The 18,852-nt window shown below is 42.8% G+C and overlaps 2 protein-coding genes across 2 annotated transcripts in view; one reads left to right on the top strand and one right to left on the bottom strand.

The window, feature by feature from the left end:
• The window catches only part of LOC140291582 (NLR family CARD domain-containing protein 3-like), a 531,700-nt gene that overhangs the window by 18,173 nt on the left and 494,675 nt on the right, over positions 1–18,852 (top strand). The gene's annotated exons all lie outside the window — the stretch shown is intronic.
• LOC140294994 (protein NLRC3-like) overlaps positions 1–18,852 on the bottom strand; it is a 334,914-nt gene that overhangs the window by 300,767 nt on the left and 15,295 nt on the right. The window lies entirely within an intron of this gene.

Below are 18,852 nucleotides of genomic sequence, written 5' to 3'. Positions count from 1 at the left end.
CAGCTGATAGGTACCGACAGGCCAGACGGGCCGCGGCTTCGGCGGTTGCTGAGGCAAAAACTCGGGCCTGGGAGGAGTTCGGTGAGACCATGGAGAACGATTTCCGGACGGCCTCGAAGAGATTCTGGTCCACCATCCAGCGTCTCAGGGGGGGGGGAGCGGCTCACAGTCAACACTGTTTACAGTGGGGACGGGGCTTTGCTGACCTCAACTAGGGATGTTGTGAGTCGGTGGGGGGAGTACTTCGAGGAACTCCTCAATCCTACCAACACGTGCTCGGAAGAGGCAGAGTCGGAGAGCTCGGAGACGGGGCCTCCCATTTCTGGGGGTGAGGTTGCCGAGGTGGTCAAAAAGCTCCTCGGTGGCAAGGCCCCGGGGGTGGATGAGGTCCGTCCTGAGTTTCTCAAGGCTCTGGATGTTGTAGGGCTGTCTTGGCTGACACGCCTCTGCAGCATCGCGTGGACATCGGGGACAGTGCCTCTTGACTGGCAGATTGGGGTGGTGGTCCCCCTCTTTAAAAAGGGGGACCGGAGGGTGTGTTCCAACTATAGGGGTATCACACTCCTCAGCCTCCCTGGTAAGGTCTATTCGGGGGTATTGGAGAGGAGGATCCGTCGGATAATCGAGCCTCGGATTCAGGAGATGCAGTGTGGCTTTCGTCCTGGCCGTGGAACAGTGGACCAGCTCTATACCCTCGGCAGGATCCTGGAGGGTGCATGGGAGTTCGCCCAACCAGTCTACATGTGTTTTGTGGACTTGGAGAAAGCGTTCGACCGTGTCCCTCGTGGAGTCCTGTGGGGGGTGCTCCGGGAATATGGAGTGCCGGACCCCTTGATAGGGGCCGTTCGGTCTCTGTATGACCGGTGCCAGAGTTTGGTCCGCATTGCCGGCAGTAAGTCGGATAAGTTTCCGGTGAGAGTTGGACTCCGTCAGGGCTGCCCTTTGTCACCGATTCTGTGCCTAACTTTTATAGACAGAATTTCTAGGCGGAGCCAGGGCGTTGAGGGTGTCCGATTTGGCGACCTCAGAATCGGGTCTCTGCTTCTTGCAGATAATGTGGTTCTGTTAGCGTCGTCAGGCCGTGACCTTCAGCTCTCACTGGAGCGATTCGCAGCCGAGTGTGAAGCGGCTGGGATGAGAATCAGCACCTCCAAATCCGAGACTATGGTTCTCAGCCGGAAAAGGGTGGAATGCTCTCTCCGGGTCGGGAATGAGATCCTTCCCCAAGTGGAGGAGTTCAAGTATCTCTTGTAGGTCTTGTTCACGAGTGAGGGACAAATGGAGCGGGAGATTGACGGGCGGATCGGTCCGGCGTCTGCAGTATTGCGGGCTCTGCACCGACCTGTTGTTGTGAAGAGGGAGCTGAGCCAGAAGGCGAAGCTCTCTACTTACTGGTCAATCTACGTTCCCATCCTCACCTATGGTCACGAGTTGTGGGTAGTGACCGAAAGAACAAGATCGCGAATACAAGCGACCGAAATGGGTTTCCTCCGCAGGGTGTCTGGGCTCTCCCTTAGAGATAGGGTGAGAAGCTCACTCATCCGGGAGGGGCTCGGAGTAGAACCGCTGCTCCTCCGCATTGAGAGGAGTCAGATGAGGTGGCTCGGGCATCTGGTTAGGATGCCCCCTGGGCGCCTCCCTGGGGAGGTGTTGCGGGCACGTCCCACTGGGAGGAGACCCCGGGGGAGACCCAGGACACGTTGGAGAGACTATGTCTCTCGGCTGGCCTGGGAACGCCTCGGGGTCCCCCCGGAAGAGCTGGAGGAAGTGGCCGGGGACAGAGACGTCTGGGTTTCTCTGCTCAAGCTGCTGCCCCCGCGACCCGACCCCCGGATAAGCGGCAGATGATGGATATTACTATTACTATTTCAAATTACTATTTCAAATGCAACCTAGTAAAGAAGCCTTTTAACTTTAACTGTGTATAAGTTATGTTGGAACACTCACAATTGAAGCAGTCAGAAAAAGTTAGCCTTTTAACTGGTAACCGTGTGTGGGTTGTGTTGGATTAACCCATAAAAGAAGCAGTCAGAAAAGGTCAGCCTTTTAACTGGTAACTGTGTATAGGATTAACCCATAGAAACCTAATAGCAGTCAGAAAAGGTCAGCCTTTTAACTGGTAACTGTGTGTAAATTGTGCTGGATTAACCCATAAAAGAAGCAGTCAGAAAAGGTCAGCTTTTTAACTGTTAACTGTGTATAGGATTAACCCATGAAAACATAATAGCAGTCAGAAAAGGTGAGGCAAAGGAAATAAGCCTTTTAACTGTTAACTGTGTGTAAATTGTGCTGGATTAACCCATAGTAGAAGCAGTCAGCAAAGGTGGATCAAAGAAAAAGCCTTTAGTACTGTAAGTAGCTTTTTAGCTGGTACTGTAAAAGCAGTCAGGAAAGGTGAAAGGTCTATGTGTGTTTTATTAAACCAGGATAGCAGAAGCAGTCAGCAAAGGTCAGTCCATAGTCTGTGTGAGAAGACTACAGGAATAAATAACTCCGCGCCGCGCGTTAGAAACAGAATCTTTCTTAAGAGAGTTTGCGATGAAATATCGCAAGAATTAAATCCATTTTAGTTTTGTTTGTGTCATACGTCTGATTGTTTGTTTGTTGAACGTCTGGTTGTTAAAACATTTGTTTGCTAAATGGGCTGGTTGTTGAATTTTTGCCCCCCATCTATGGTTATTTGTTAAATTGTTTGTCAAATTGTTTGTTAAAGTCTTTGCTGCAGTGTTGTTTTATTTGCTATGTATGTATGGGAGTAAAACAGCTGTGTGTGTGTGTTGTTGCTGATGGTAAAGGGCCTGTTTTTTTTGTTAAATTGTTTGTTTCATTGTTGAATTGTTGCTTTGTGACAGAATTGTTTGTTTTGCTAAGAGGGCTGGTTGCTGAATTATTTGTTTGTTAAATTGTTGTTTTTTCCTTCTTTGCTGCAGTGTTGGTTTATTTGCTATGTCTGTATAAGAGTGAAACAGCTGCTGGTGTGTGATGTTGCTAATGGTGACGACAGAAAAATGTATTACTGACTAACTGAGTTGAAGTAAACATTGGAGTCTGGTTGTTGCTCGTGACATAACGACAGAAGTAGTGTTTCATTCAGTAGTACTCAAAATAACTCCACTGAAAATTGATTAGCTGCAAGAGTACAGTATGGGAAATAACTGTTTTAAAGCTAACTGGAAGTTAAGTGGCAGTGCTAAAATCATGTTTCAGAAAAACCCCGAAAATATTAAATATTTAGACAGATGGGAGAAAATTTGGGTTTGAAGAGAATTTCAACGTTGAAAAGTGCGCAGAATTAGTAAAAGATATCGAGAGAGCAGGCCGTAGAAATAAAAATAAAAATAAAAAGAACGGTCTCGTGCAGGCCAAGGCCTGGCTCACTGAGGCACAGAGGAGAAAATCAGAGAGAGAAAAAAGGAGATAGATAAGCAACAAAAAGAGGTGTTAGGTGTTAAAAGAGAGATAAGACACAAGTAACTAGGTCAGGGAAAAATTTTAGTTCTGCATGGAAGGTGTACCGTGATCCAGCTAGCCAGGACGTTGAGAATTTGCCCATGATCCAAGTACCTAATCCGAGAGGGGGGGAGGAGGAAAGTGAATTCATGTACGTTTACCGACCATGGACAGCTGAGGATGTAAGAAAAGCAACGGAGGACATTCCACACCCAAAAGTAAATGTTAAGGGGTTTAAAGGTAGCCTAAAGAATCTGTATGAGAGCTACAGGTTGAATGGTTTGGAGTTGGAAAAAGCAGTGAGAAATGTGATGAGAGCGGATTGGTGTGTGATCCGTGGTGATTGGAGTGCCCTTAATACTCATGGAGCAGTTTTGCAGTATCAGTCAAGAGATCTAGCCGACAGATTTGAAGCTTTACTGAAACGAACTGAAACTAAATATACAAAACGGGCTGATTGGAACCAAATTAACCATTGTGTGCAGAAGGAATGGGAAGATGTTGATCTATATAATCATAGACTAAAAGAGGTGTTTGAATTCCACAGTGGACTGAGTCCGCCAGAAAATGGGGATGTTGACTCTCCTTATGAACAACAGTTGAAGACTGCAGGAGCAAGGATGAGGTTGGGAGTCAATTATGACTAGATAAAGAGAAAACAACTCCAGCTGTAACCAGGATGGAGGAAGTGTTGAACCTGGAGGGAATCGAACTAATGTTACAGTATGATGTCAAACCTGAGATTACACTGAATGTTTTAGGGGCGGAGGTGACTTTTCTATGCGACACAGGTGCAACACGAACTGTAATTCACCCTGATGACATTCCTGGAGTTGAGAAATCCAACGAAATTATTTGGGTCAAATCAGCAAATGGTAAGAGCCATCCTGAGCGTTTATCAAAACTCTTAACAGTAAAAGATGCACGGACTGGAGTGAGTGCTGATTGTCAAGTTGTCTTGTCCACTCTGTGTCCCTGTAATTTGCTGGGAATAGACATACTTCATGCATTGAAACTAGGGATAGTTCCAGAAGAAAAAGGGTTAACCGTTGTCCGAATGAAGCATTCGCGAGACCACCTTCATACTGGTATAGTTTGGATCTTGTTTCTACAGGCCCCAGTTCTATCGCGCTTCCACTCCTTAAAAAAGCAAAAGAACACGTCTCAGGAGAGCTCACCCTCAGGTCACCAGAGGAATTACACTGCACTATGTATTACAAATACACTCAAGGGCCTGACAGAAAGTATGAGAAACAATTCTTCAAAGAAAAACAGACCATGTTAAAATTGAAACACTTATACTGGAATAAAGAGGGTTGTTGCGCAGCTAGTTGTTCACTCTCCCCCAGCATGAGAAAGGTTTTAAGATCATGTAATGCACCTCATGTGTCACTCTTCAAATCCACAGATGACCACTGGAGGCGTTTAGGTGTGTTTGTGACTGCATGTGAAGAAGCCTCAGATTGGGAGGAAGTAAAACCAGGAATAGAATATTCCGAGATATTGGATGCATATACTAGTCCATTAAATTGGACCACACACGCAAAACCAAATGTGCACCTAGAAGGACAGATATGGCAACAAAAAAGCAGATTCTGATCCATTTTCACACTCACTGAAAGTGAAGAAGCAGAAATAAAAGGGCTACCAGAACACTTGTGGTCGAAGGGAGCAGCAGACGTGGGACTAATAAAAAATGTCGAACCCGTCTGTATAAATCCTCTTTCTTCTTTCAGGCCACATCAAAGACAATATCCACTTAAACCTGAGGCTGAGGAAGGAATAGGTCCAATTTTGGAAGCTTCTCTTAAATCAGGTTTTATAGTGGAATGTCCTGACTCTCCATGTAACACTCCATTGTTTCCTGTGAAAATGGCTCCTCCCTCCACTGGTTGGAGGATGGTGCAGGATCTGCAGGCAGTTAATAAAGCTGTTGTGCCACGGGCCCCCACAGTACCGGATCCAAATACTCTGTTAAATGATTTGTGACCGAGGAATAAGTACTTCACTGTTGTTGATATAAGTAATGCTTTCTTTTCTGTACCTGTGCACCCAGATAGTCAATTTTGGTTTGCTTTCACTTACAGAATGAAAAGATACACTTATACCAGACTTCCACAAGGATATTGTGAATCACCAACAATATTCTCTCAAGCAATGTCAGCTAACCTAGCCAAATTCAATCCTCCAAATGGCAGCCAAGTGTTGTTATATGTGGATGACATTTTATTGGCTTCACCGACAGAACAAGACTGCAAAATAGACACACTAGCGCTTTTGCAATTCTTGGCGGAACAGGGTCACAAAGTCAGTAAAAACAAATTACAACTGTGGGAAACTACTGTAAAATACTTGGGCTACGATCTCTCACAAGAAGGCAGACATTTAGATGAAGCGAGAAAGACAGCAATCTTGCAAGCACCAAAACCAAAAAAAAAAAGACAAATGATGTCCTTTCTGGGAGTTATTAATTTTTGCAGGAGTTGGATATCGAACTATGCATTCATTACAGCCCCCTTATCTGCCTTGATCTATGACACCCCCTTGGCTGCCACAGATTCTTTAGTATGGACACCAGAAGCAGACGAGGCATTTTTAAAAATAAAACAACTGTTAGTCAGTTCATCTGTGCTAGGATTACCAGATTACTCAAAACCCTTTGTCTAAACAGTGGATTGCAAAGAGGGATATATGACATCAGTGTTAACTCAAGCACATGGGGGAAAATCCAGACCAATTGCCTACTACTCTTCCCGATTGGATGCAGTGGCCAGAGCACTGCCACCTTGTGTTCAAGCAGTGGTAGCTGCCTCGATGGCAGTGCTCTCATCAGCAGCCATTGTGTTATTTCACCCACTAACACTTAAAGTACCTCATGCTGTGGCTGTAATATTATTGTAGAACAAAATCTCGTATCTATCCCCCTCCCGACATCTCTCCTGCATGACTGTTCTCCTTTCACAGCCACACCTCACTGTGGAACGATGTACTACACTTAATCCATCCACATTGATGCCTACTTCACAGGATGGGGAGCCACATGATTGTATAGCAGAAATATCTATCAGTGTTTTGCCCAGACCGGATTTGACTGATACTCCCTATGAAAATGCAGAAATAACTATGTTTGTAGATGGTTCCAGCAAGAAGAATACTGATGGAACAAATGCTACAGGTTTTGCTGTAGTAACTGAAACTGAAACTCTCTTAAAGCAACCACTACCGAAGAAATTCTCTGCTCAAGCAGCCGAATTAGTAGCTTTAACGGAAGCTTGCAAATTAGGAAATGGTAAGGTTGTGAATATCTACACTGACAGTCAATATGCTTTCTCAACAGTTCATGTTTTTGCACAACAATGGAAAAACAGGGGAATGACAACTTCTACTGGAAAAGCTATAAATCATAAAAATTTGATTTTAGCATTATTAGATGCTATCCTGCTTCCTACTAAAGTAGCAGTATGTAAATGCACTACGCATACTAAAAACACGGATTATGTTTCAAAAGGTAATAGAAAGGCAGATGAAGAAGCAAGAAAAGCTGCTCAGCTGCCTACAGAGAACCTCCTCCTGTTCTCGAAAGAAGAAACTGATACAGGAATAAACCATCAAGTGTTATGTGATATGCAAAAAACCGCCCCAACACCGGAAAAACAGAAATGGCTAAATAAAGGTGCCATTTACAACACACAATCAAACTTATATGAGTGACCTGAAGGGAAGCCCATACTGCCAAAAGGCTTATTTAGATGTGCTGCAATAGTGAGTCATGGACCATGTCATGTCTCTGCAGGAGGGATGGCTGCAACAATAAACAAAGTCTTTAGCGCGTATGGCTTCATTAATTATTCAAAGAATTTTTGTCTAATGTGTCTAATCTGTGCAAAACACAATCCACAGGGCAATCTAAGACCAAGAAGACGACAATTCCCCAAACCAACGTACCCTTTTCAACACATTTGTATGGATTTCATTGAACTAAATAAATGTAAAGGGAAACGATTCTGCTTGGTGATAATCGATGTTTTTTCCAAGTGGGTTGAAGTATTTCCATGTACACAGGCAGATGCACTCTCAGTAGCAAAAGCATTGGTAAAAGAAATAATTCCTAGATTTGGAATTCCTGAAAAAAATTATAGTGATAATGGGACACATTTTGTAAACAATATCATCTCTCTAATGGCAAAGAACTTACAAATAGATCTCAGAAACCACTGTGCATATCATCCACAGTCAGCAGGTTTGGTGGAGAGGCACAATAGAATAATTAAATCAAGACTGAAGAAAATCATGGAAGAAACTAAAAAGAACTGGGTTTACTGTTTACCACTAGTAGTCCTAAACATGCATGTAACTCCAACGAATACAGGATTAACTCCATTTGAAATTATGTATGGCAGACCATTTTTACTCCCACAATTAAAACCATTCTCCAGACATGACGAAGAAAGAGAAGAAACTCTAGCAGATTACATGGTGAAAATGTTAACAAGCAGAGAGATCTCTTCTGTCAATTCTGTTCCAGGTGAACCTGTGGAGGAAGCGCTGAAGACAGTAAAACCCGGTGACTGGATCCTCATCAAAGTGATAAAGAAAAAGAACTGGTCAACTCCAAGGTGGGAAGGGCCATATCAGGTATTACTTACAACACCCACAGCAGCTAAAATAGCAGAAAGGACTTCCTGGATTCACTTATCCCATTGCAAACTAATAAGGCCACAGCTTTTAGAAGAAGGGAAAAATTTGTTACCCACCACAGTTCTCTGAGGCATAAGTCTGACTACAAAGGGGAATTCTCTCAACAGGAGGGGGATCGTCTCAACCTCAGTGAAGAAAACAACGGCTAAAACAGGAACATAGGGTGTGGCTAAAATAGACAGGGGAAATGGACAGGCAGCGGCCGTGGCATCCATTCAGATTAGAGGGATTATGTGGATTAAGAGGAACCAGCTGTGTACTTTTAGTCATTGCTCTTACTTTGGTACTCCCGATTATTTGGAATGAAAAACAAATAAATGGAACTAGGGAGAAAGTGTTATATGAAAATACCACTGTTCTGCCTCCCACCTTCTTCACACAGATGATCCAGAGAGAGACAAGGTCCATGAGATTCAACAGAGAAATTGTCAACCTGTTTTTTGTTGCAGGAATGGACGGAGTGGCTGAGATTGATTTCTGCTCGGTTATTAACTGTAAGGACAACCAGAAAGCCCATGTATTCTCTGAAAAATACATTTGTGAAACCTATGCAGGTACCAGATTTCCAGGGGATCGCCGATGTAACAGTTGGAATTTTGTAATAACGAATAGTGGACCACATCTTTGGAATTATAAACCCCAAAAAGCATCAACCGGCCCGGACCCCCTTTCTGATCGTTTATCCATCATTAAGGGGCAGTTTGATCCAAACTGTAAGATTGACGAATGCAATCCACTCATTATAACTTTAAAAAGACCCAAACCGAGTGACACAGGTGTTAGGCTCACATGAAAAAGGGTTTGATCGGAAACTTTATGATTACGGTAACAGATATTGAAAAAAAAACTCACAAGAACAAATCCTACAAATATGCAAACATCTTCAGTAATACACCACCCCCTGAGCGCCATATCAAATATCTCACTGATCTAACTTACGAGGACAAATTGGCCTTGGAAACAGATTATGGAGTATCGTAATGAATGGCTTGAATGGATGGTGTATACAGCATGACAAAACAATCGATCTAATTGCATTGCATGTGCTAAAGCCAGACCATACTTGGGAACTGTACCATTTCACTTAGGCGATCATCATCAATCTGACCCCACTAGTTTACAATGTGTATTACAATTGTATAATGAATCTTTTGTACCAATCACAAAGCAATGTAAAACTATCTCTTTGTTGTTCCCAGCAGTTAAGAAAAGAGATGTACCACCCTTAGCGTTGGTTTATAAGGGTAATTATACATGTTTCATTCACAGGGGTACAAGTAAGGATGTGGGTACACTCATGTCAGATTATTGTCAAGAATCCATCAATGTCACTCAGGACGCAGGTAACTACCCAGCATCTTGGTTTCGGAACCAGACTTCCATGAGAGCAGACCTCTGGTGGCTGTGTGGGGATAGGAAACTGAGGCCAGTCCTTCCGCCCAATTGGCAAGGCAGTTGTGCAGTGGCCCAACTACTGATGCCTTTCCATCTGTTAGCCTTGGAGGATTTCAAGGCAGTGAGTAAGAATCTCTCTGCAGAGGGACTGGGACGGAGACGTCTAATACGTTCAACTGCGCCTGGGGGTTCATTTGACAACAGAGTGTACTTGGACAGCATTGGGGTCCCTAGGGGGGTTCCGGATGAGTTCAAAGCTAGAAACCAAATAGCTTCAGGATTTGAATCTTTTCTTTTCTGGTGGGCAACAATAAATAAGAATGTCGATTGGATAAATTACATCTATTACAACCAACAGCGCTTTGTAAACTACACTAGGGACGCTCTTAAAGGTATTGCTGAGCAATTAGGTCCAACATCACTTATGGCATGGCAAAATCGGATGGCTTTGGATATGTTGTTAGCAGAGAAAGGGGGTGTATGTAAAATGTTTGGAACCATTTGTTGCACCTTCATTCCTAACAATACTTCTCCAGATGGAAGCATCACCAAGGCCCTAGAGGGTCTCACATCACTCTTGGCAGAACTGATAGCGAACTCAGGGATCAACGACCCCTTCACGGACATGATGGAGAAATGGTTTGGCCGATGGAGTGGACTAATTACATCCGTCCTGCTATCTCTGTCGGTTTGCTCAGCCATAATAATCATCTGTGGTTGTTGTTGTATTCCTTGCTTGAGACGACTGTCGAAGAAGCTGATTGAAACCGCTCTTACCCGCGTGATGTATCAGCAGATACAAGATAAAGAAAATGAGGATGAAGAACAACGCGAAGATAACGTTTAAAGGACAATGCACCTTGCATGGCCCCGAGTGAATTCTCAATTATTTGTTTAATGAAAATCTTTTTGAAGTGTTAAACGATGATGTCGAAGATGTACAGGGCTATGCAAAGGAGACAGGGAAAAGAGGTGGTAAAGACCTCTTCCGGGAAGTGAAGTGCTAGTAACCTCTCCTTCCAAGATTCTTAACCGTTCAAGACCAAGCCGGACTGATTTTCCGCCAGAAGCAGACGATTGCAGTGTTGGTGACGGAACTGCACTGAATAAACAGCATTGTATTCATTTTTGTTATGTTATTCATATTTCCATTTTTATTATTCCATTTTATTAATTGTGTTACTAATTTTTGTTATGTTATTCATATTTCCATTTTTATTATTCCATTGTATTAATTTTGTTATGTTTTTCATATTTCATATTTCCATTTTTATTCATTAATGATTTAGTCATAGTTTTATTCATTAATAATTTAGTCATAGTTTTATTGATTTTTGTCCTTATTGCCATCTATTTTTGTTATTATTCCATTGTATTAATTTTGTTATGTTTTTCATATTTCCATTTTTATTATTCCATTGTATTAATTTTTGTTATGTTTTTCATATTTCCATATTTCATATTTCCATTTTCCCATATTTCATATTTCCATTTTTATTCATTAATCATTTAGTCATAGTTTTATTGATTTTTGTATTATCCTTATTGCCATGTATTTTTGGTTGTGTATCCGTTTTGTGTTTGCTGGTCACACCTAGATCCATCACCATTCATTGAAATTAACGGTTCGGAGTGCGACCTTTGATACTGAGTGAGTGACTAAGCGGTCGGTGGCCAAGGAGAGAATGGGACCATAGGAGAATTTTCCCGTAAATAAAGCAAATGGGTTTTTCGCTCCTATGCACTGCGAACGGTAGAAATACATTCAATGTTAATTGTACGGGGTGCAGGGTTTTTGGAGTTTTAATACTTCATAGCATAAACAGGAGGGAATGTTGGAAAAATTATATAGTTATACTATGACAGAAGAGTCCCTCCATCTTTTCCTCTTCTATGATTCAAGCAAAAGTGTTTTGACTCTTGTACTAGTCTTTCCCATAATATTAACTGTAGAGAAATGCCTTTTCCCATAACATTGAATGTTCCTTCCCATAACAAGGAATGGGGAGAGAAGCACCTTTTCCCATAACATTGAATGTTCCTTCCCATAATAATGAATGGTGAGAAAAGCGCCTTTTCTCATAACATTGTGTGATCAGCAAGCATAAACAACATAAATAGCTGGAGCACCATTTTGTCGGGAAGACAACTCTGAGCCATCTTCCCGACAGGTTGTGTGGATTTGTGCGGACTTGTCTCTTTCTTGCAAGAAATAAATGTTTTGTGTTAATCGTATCCAGCGATTCTGAGCCTAATTTTGAGAGAATTTTTCTAACACTGTGTAAATGCCAGAAGGTGAGTCTAATAACGTTATCCTGTCCTATCCTATCCTTTTTTTTTTCTCCTTCTCCTGTTCAGCATTATGGCAGCAGAATTGTAGTCTGAATACCTTTGATGCCAAACAGATTTGCTTTGCCAAGGGAAGTTTTATAAATGTAAAGCTCCCCTTGATGCCCATTTATTTATTTCTGTTGACAATATATGACATGTAATAGAACTGAACCGGACCGGGGGACAAGGAAAGAAGAACAGGAAAGAAGAGGAAACAGAACAAAAATAGAAACAAAAACCAGACAACCAGCTGCTACACCTGTAAAAAACAAAACAGACAACAATCCATGGCCTCTGAGGGGAATCCAGCCTTAGCGCCACCAGGAGCACCTGAAAGCAGACAAGCAGAGAAAAAACAAACACACAAACAAACAAAAACAAGCACACGAAGCGGTAATCGCATACAACACAGCTGTGGATATAGATGACCTGAGACGACATGATAATACATCAACTGCTTAGCGACCATGCTACTGGGCTAAAAACTGTATGTGTGTGTGTGTGAGAACATGCAACACCCATGGCACAGGACCTACATGATAACCGTGCTTAGTTATGAGTGTATAAGTGTACAGAGCCACAATCCACACAGCCACGCAGTGGGTCAGCGCCTGCCCCAGGGCCCCTGGCCAAGTGCCCTGGGAGTCAAGACGTGCCCACAGGTGGGTGAAGTCGCGAGCAGCGGGGAGAGGCAACGCCGCCCCCTCATCGGGAGAAGCACAGGCAGGCCAGGTGACAGCAAGTCCCAGATCCAGGCCCAATCATAACCACACACACTTTCACGTCCCATACATCCACACATCCACACGTCCTCCCTCCCTCGACTCCGCTGGGGTGTAGTGCAGTGGGCACACCAGGGGGCCAGCAGCCCCCCAGCCACCACCGACCCCGAACCAGCAGAACAATTAATTAATCCTCCTGGCCTCTCCCTCCCCGAGCAGCAACCAGGAAGCAGGGGTGTGGAAAGAAGACCCCTCCCCTCACCCTTCTGGCTCTTCAATATTTTCTAATAGTGAGCAATTAAAATTGAGGGGCAGCCAAACTTGTAGAACTGGGAGCGCGGCCCTCTGGGCAGCCTACATACCCAAAGAGCCCCGCCCACCAGATGCCACTCAGTATAACCACCCCCCAAGACCTAATGTGTGTGTGTGAGTGTGTTTGATAAGTAGTAATGTCTAAGGTGTAATTAAAACAGGGGCGGGGAACTGCAGAGTGCAACCAAAGGGGACCACCTACGTGGCCCCATCCACTACACCCCACCGAACACACACGCCCCCAAAACCCTTCATGTGTGAGTGTGTGCTGTGTACAGGAGCCAGAAGGGAGAGGGGTATGGGGATATACACTACTCTCCCCCGGAGAGGGCAGCCAGGGACTGGCAGCAATAGGCAGCCCCGCTACCTGGGAGCCAACCCAGGGCAGGAGGGGCCTGCAGCGTTCACATTCCGGGAGGCTACTGTACCCCCAGAAGGTACCCATCCTGCCCCACCCCACCCCGGAGGACCTCTACAAAAAACAAACAAACAAACCACCCGGTCACACCAGTCGCAGCAGCCCGGGCCTGAGACCCACCATCACCCAGCCCCCCCCCAAAAGGGGAAAAGCACCGCCCCCCCCCCCCCCCCCCCCCCCCCCCCCCCCCCACCGCACACCCCAACACCCTGAAAAAAAACCAACCATCTGCGGACACCTTGGAGGTCCCAGAGCAACAAGCCCGGCACCAGGACCTGCACCAACCCACCCATACTGTGGCGCGTCCAGGGCAACCCAGCCTCCCCAGGCACAGGCAGGGCCCCCCCCCCCCGGGGCGCAAGGCAGCGCCCAGCCACCAGGGCCCAGGCCCAGCACCACCACCTACGCCAGAGCGGCCCGGCCACCTGGCATAGAGCCAGCAGCCACCACCCCAAGGCCCCTAAGGGACCCCGCCCCACACCGCAAGACAGCCCCACCCGCAAGCCCCCAAAACTGCCCTCCAAGCCCGACACACAGTCCCCCCCAGCAATGACCAACCCGGTCCCCACGACCCGAGAGACCACCAGACGCCCGAAGCCACACAGCCCCCCCCAGCACACACCCAACCGCCCAGAGCGACGGGACAGCAACCCACCACCACTACTATGTGATAAAGCTAATCAGAGGGGACCAGAGAGAATGAAATTCAGCCAATTGATGTTTTGAGGAGGCAGACATTGTTTCCATGCTAATATAGTCTAAAAGAAAATTTCTAAACTGGTTAATACACAGATTGTTCTTCGCTTTCCAGTTCATGAGAATAGTTTTCTTTGCGATACATAACACTGTGAGAACCATGTGTGCTGAGTTAATTTCCATGTTGATGTTGTCTAAGTCACCCAGTATGCACAGTGTGGGGCATGCAGGGATGCTACACTTTAGCCATGTTGATAGGTGTGAAGGGACTTTACTATGTTATATGATCCATATGATATACATGAACACTAAATACAGTCCTTTGTAATCTTAGTTATCGTATGATGTTTGTGTATCATGGATGGTGTTTGCTATGTTGATGGTTACTTTATATTGCTACTGCAGACCAAAGCCAAATAACAGGAACACAAACCCTACACCTTGCTACTCTAAACAAGTAAACGTTCTGGAGACAACATCTTCTCTCCTTTTTAAATAAAATAGAATAAAAGAAGCTAAACATAGTTTTTTGGAGTTTCTCATGTTCACAAAACAGATAGAAAAACTAAATCTACATCTGTCTAATTAGTTAGTTAAGCCTAACTAACTAATGAGATGGGAGCAAATAAACTGATGAATTAATGAATCAATTAAACAAATTAATTGTAAAACTGATAAATAACTGTCACCAAGTTCTTCCTCAGAGAAACTGCTGGGTTTTTATTTCCAACAAAATATCATCTCACATCACTTGTAAGATGATATTTTGTTGTGAACTGACACTTTATAAATAAAATGAATTGATTTGAAACAACGTTTAATGCTGATTCAGCTGTTTTTCTACAGTTAATAAATAAATAATGTATTTAAAAGGAAATATATCTATTTTTTGTAATTACAGAGCTTTGTTTTATGGGCTTTGACCACTGGCAGCAGCCTCAGAAGAGCCTCCTCTGAAGCAGAGTATTTCCTCAGGTCAAACACATCTAGATCTTTTCCTGATGACAGTAAGATGAAGACCAGAGCTGACCACTGAGCAGGAGACAGTTTATCTGTGGAGAGACTTAAAGCAGACTGCAAGAAAGCTGGAGAGACAGTGGCGTTCCTCTAATTTAGAAGAGTCTTAATTAGTCTGGAAAGATAGTTTAATAACATATAAGAAAGCACTTCGTAAAGCTAGAACTGCTTATTATTCATTATTGATAGAAGAGAATAAGAATAATCCCAGGTTTCTTTTCAGCACTGTTGCCAGGCTGACAAAGAGTCCGAGCTCTGTTGAGTCATGTATTCCTTTAACTCTCAGCAGTGATGATTTCATGAGATTCTTCATCAATAAAATTAGAGACGAAGATTAATGGAATCCTTCCCACTATTATCACTGATGTATCATCAAGTAGAGCAGCTTTAGAAGTATCTTTCGAATCTGATTTGTATTTAGACAGCTTCTGCCCAGTTGATCTTTCTGAGCTAACAACAGCAATAGTCTCTTCTAAACCATCAACTTGTATTTTAGACTCAATCCCAACCAGACTGTTCAAGGAGGTTTTCACCTTAATTGACACTTCCATATTGGATTTGATCAATCTGTCTTTGTTGATAGGATATGTACCTCAGACTTTTAAGGTTGTTGTAATTAAACCTTTACTTAAAAAACCTACTCTTGATTCAGAAGTGTTGGCTAATTATCGACCTATATCCAATCTCCCTTTTCTGTCTAAAGTTCTTGAAAAAATAGTTGCAGTTCAACTTTGTGATCATTTACATAGAAATAATCTGTTTGAAGAGTTTCAGTCAGGATTCAGAGTGCACTATAGCACAGAAACAGCACTGGTGAAAGTTACCAATGATCTCCTCTTAGCCTCTGATAGCGGACTTGTTTCTGTGCTTGTCCTGTTGGATCTCAGTGCTGCATTTGATACGATCGATCACAGCATTCTGTTACAGAGACTTGAACATGTTATTGGGATTAAAGGAACTGCATTAGGCTGGTTTAAGTCATATTTATCTGATAGATTCCAGTTTGTTCTTGTAAATGAAGAATCTTCCTCACACATTGGAGTAAGTCATGGAGTTCCTCAGGGTTCTGTTCTTGGACCGATTCTTTTTACTTTATACATGCTTCCATTAGATAACATTATTAGACAGCATGGCATAAATTTCCATTGTTATGCTGATGATACTCAGCTGTACTTATCTATGAAACCAGATGAAACCAACAGGTTGGTCAGACTACAAGCCTGTCTTAAAGACATAAAGACCTGGATGACTCAGAACTGTCTGCTTTTAAATTCAGACAAAACTGAAGTTGTTCTCTTTGGACCTGAGCGCTTCAGGGAGAAATTGTCTAGTTATATAGTTACTCTAGATGGTATTTCCTTGGCTTCTAGTTCTACAGTGAGGAACCTTGGAGTTATTTTGACCAGAATTTATCATTTGACGCACATATAAAACTGGTTCCTAGGACTGTCTTCTTTCACCTTCGTAATATTGCTAAAATCAGGAACATCCTGTCTCAGGGTGATACAGAGAAACTAGTTCATGCATTTGTTACTTCAAGATTGAACTACTGTAATTCCTTATTATTGGGCTGTCCCACATATTCTCTGAAAAGCCTCCAGCTGATCCAAAATGCTGCAGCCAGAGTTCTGATGAGAACTAACAGGAGAGATCATGTTTCTCCAGTTTTAGCTTCTCTTCATTGGCTCCCTGTTAAATTCAGAATAGAATTTAAGATTCTTCTCCTCACATATAAAGCTCTTAATGACCGAGCTCCATCATATCTTAAAGATTTAAGCTGGAATAAGCTGCCAGTAAATGTCCGGGAAGCAGACACCCTTTCCACTTTTAAGATTAGGCTTAAAACTTTCCTATTTGATAAAGCTTATAGTTAGGGATGGCTCAGGTAATCCTGAAACATCCCATAGTTAAGCTGCTATAGGCTTAGACTGCTGGGGGACCTCATCTGTCACACCTTTCCTCACTTTCCTCTCTTTTTCCCCGTTTAATTTCTCAATTGATTTTATGTACATGTGACATTATTGCTGTTATTAACTTGTGTTTCCCTGTTCCAACAGATATCCTTTGAATGGCGTTATGGTGTTTTTCCCCCCTCTTTTCCCTCTTTTCTGTCTTCTCAAACCCCAGCTGGTCGAGGCGGATGGCCACCCTTCCTGAGTCTGGTTCTGCCAGAGGTTTCTTCCTGTTAAAAGGGAGTCGTTCCTTTCCACAGTCGCCACAGGCACGCTCAGGACGGGAGATTGGACTAAAGACAAGTTTCGGTGCAATCTGTTGGTTTCCTTAGCTAGGATATTATTTTTTTAATTGGCTCTATAAGAATTAATTGGATTATGATTACAATTAATTGAATTCCAATTGGCTTGAATTGGACTATATTACTTAAGTGCCTTGAGATGACAATTGTTGTAATCTGGCGCTATATAAATAAAATTGAATTGAATTGAATTGAACAACATGTGCACTTTGCAGGCTGTGGATCAGAATATATGACAATGGAATGTGGGGTTCCACAAGGTTCAGTTTTGGTGCCGAAACTCATTTGTGAGGTTACAGAACTCTTACACTTTGTCTTGTTTGCAGATGATGCAAATTTCTTTTGTTCAGGTGATAATTTAATAACATTATCCAGTAAAGTTGGAAATGAAACGGTTAAACTTCAATCTTGGTTTGAAAGAAATAAGTTATTGTTAAATTTGTAAAAAAAAACTAAATTCATGGTTTTCTATAAAAAATGGATAACATTCGATTATCATTTGCAGGTGTTAATATTGAGAAGGTGTCAGAGATCAGGTTTCTGGGAGTTATTTATGAAGCATTGACATGGAAATATCATACAGCACATATAAAAATAAGGTCTGAAAAAGCATTTTCATTCTGAATAAGGTTATGTACGTTTTTCATTGTAAGACAATGAGAATGTTCTGCTGTTCACTGATATTGCCTTATTTTAGTTATTGTGTGGAAGTTTGGGGGAAAACGTATGTAAGTAACAGAAACTCATTGAATCTATGTCAGAATCTGACCTAAAGCTGAAATTAGAAAACACACCGATGCATTATTCATTAAGTCAGCTTTATTGAAACTTACAGATATAATAGAACTGCAGACGTTATTTGTCGTGTTTAAAGCAAAAAAACTAAATTATGCAAAGGTTGCTTGTATTTACTGCAAAAGATAAATATCACAGAAGGAAATCTGATCTCAAAAATCAAACGGCTCGTACCAATTTAAAACAAATGTGTATCTCAGCTGCTGGAGTCAAACTTTGGAATTCTCAACATAATGATTTAAAAGGTTGTTCAGATGTTTGTCACGATTGTTTAAGTGTGGACCCCAGAGCGGATAAACAGAAACGGGCAAGGTGGAGGTGATTTAAAAAATAACTCACTTTATTGAGGACCTGAACACACAAATACCACCTGCGGAAAGGGCTGAAGCAGATAGGCAGCTGACTCACAGGTGAGCTCAGGCACATGACACAGATAATCCAAGGAAGAGTAAATCCAAAAACGTAATAATAAATCCAAAACGGTAAGAGTCATCCAAAACAAGACTATGGTTTAACATTGAAAACCAGAATGATCACTGATAATGCAGACTATCTGGCAAAGAATGGGAAAGACGACAAGGTATTTCTACATGGAAGGTAATTAGGAACAGATAGAAAACGGATGTGTCAGGGCTGCATATCATCCCTTCCTCTTGTTGGTGGAAGGAAAAACCAGGATAAGAAAAAACACTAAGCGGAACCTGGAGTTGCAGCCTTGGCTGTGCCACTGTTTCCCTGTTCAAAAAAATGTATAAGGAGAAAAC

Source organism: Leuresthes tenuis, unplaced genomic scaffold, assembly GCF_036924035.1.
Source record: "Leuresthes tenuis unplaced genomic scaffold, fLeuTen1.0.hap1 SCAF_1, whole genome shotgun sequence".
Taxonomy (NCBI): domain Eukaryota; kingdom Metazoa; phylum Chordata; class Actinopteri; order Atheriniformes; family Atherinopsidae; genus Leuresthes; species Leuresthes tenuis.
The sequence above is the reverse complement of the archived record's forward strand: the minus strand, read 5'-3'. Positions and strand labels throughout refer to the sequence as shown.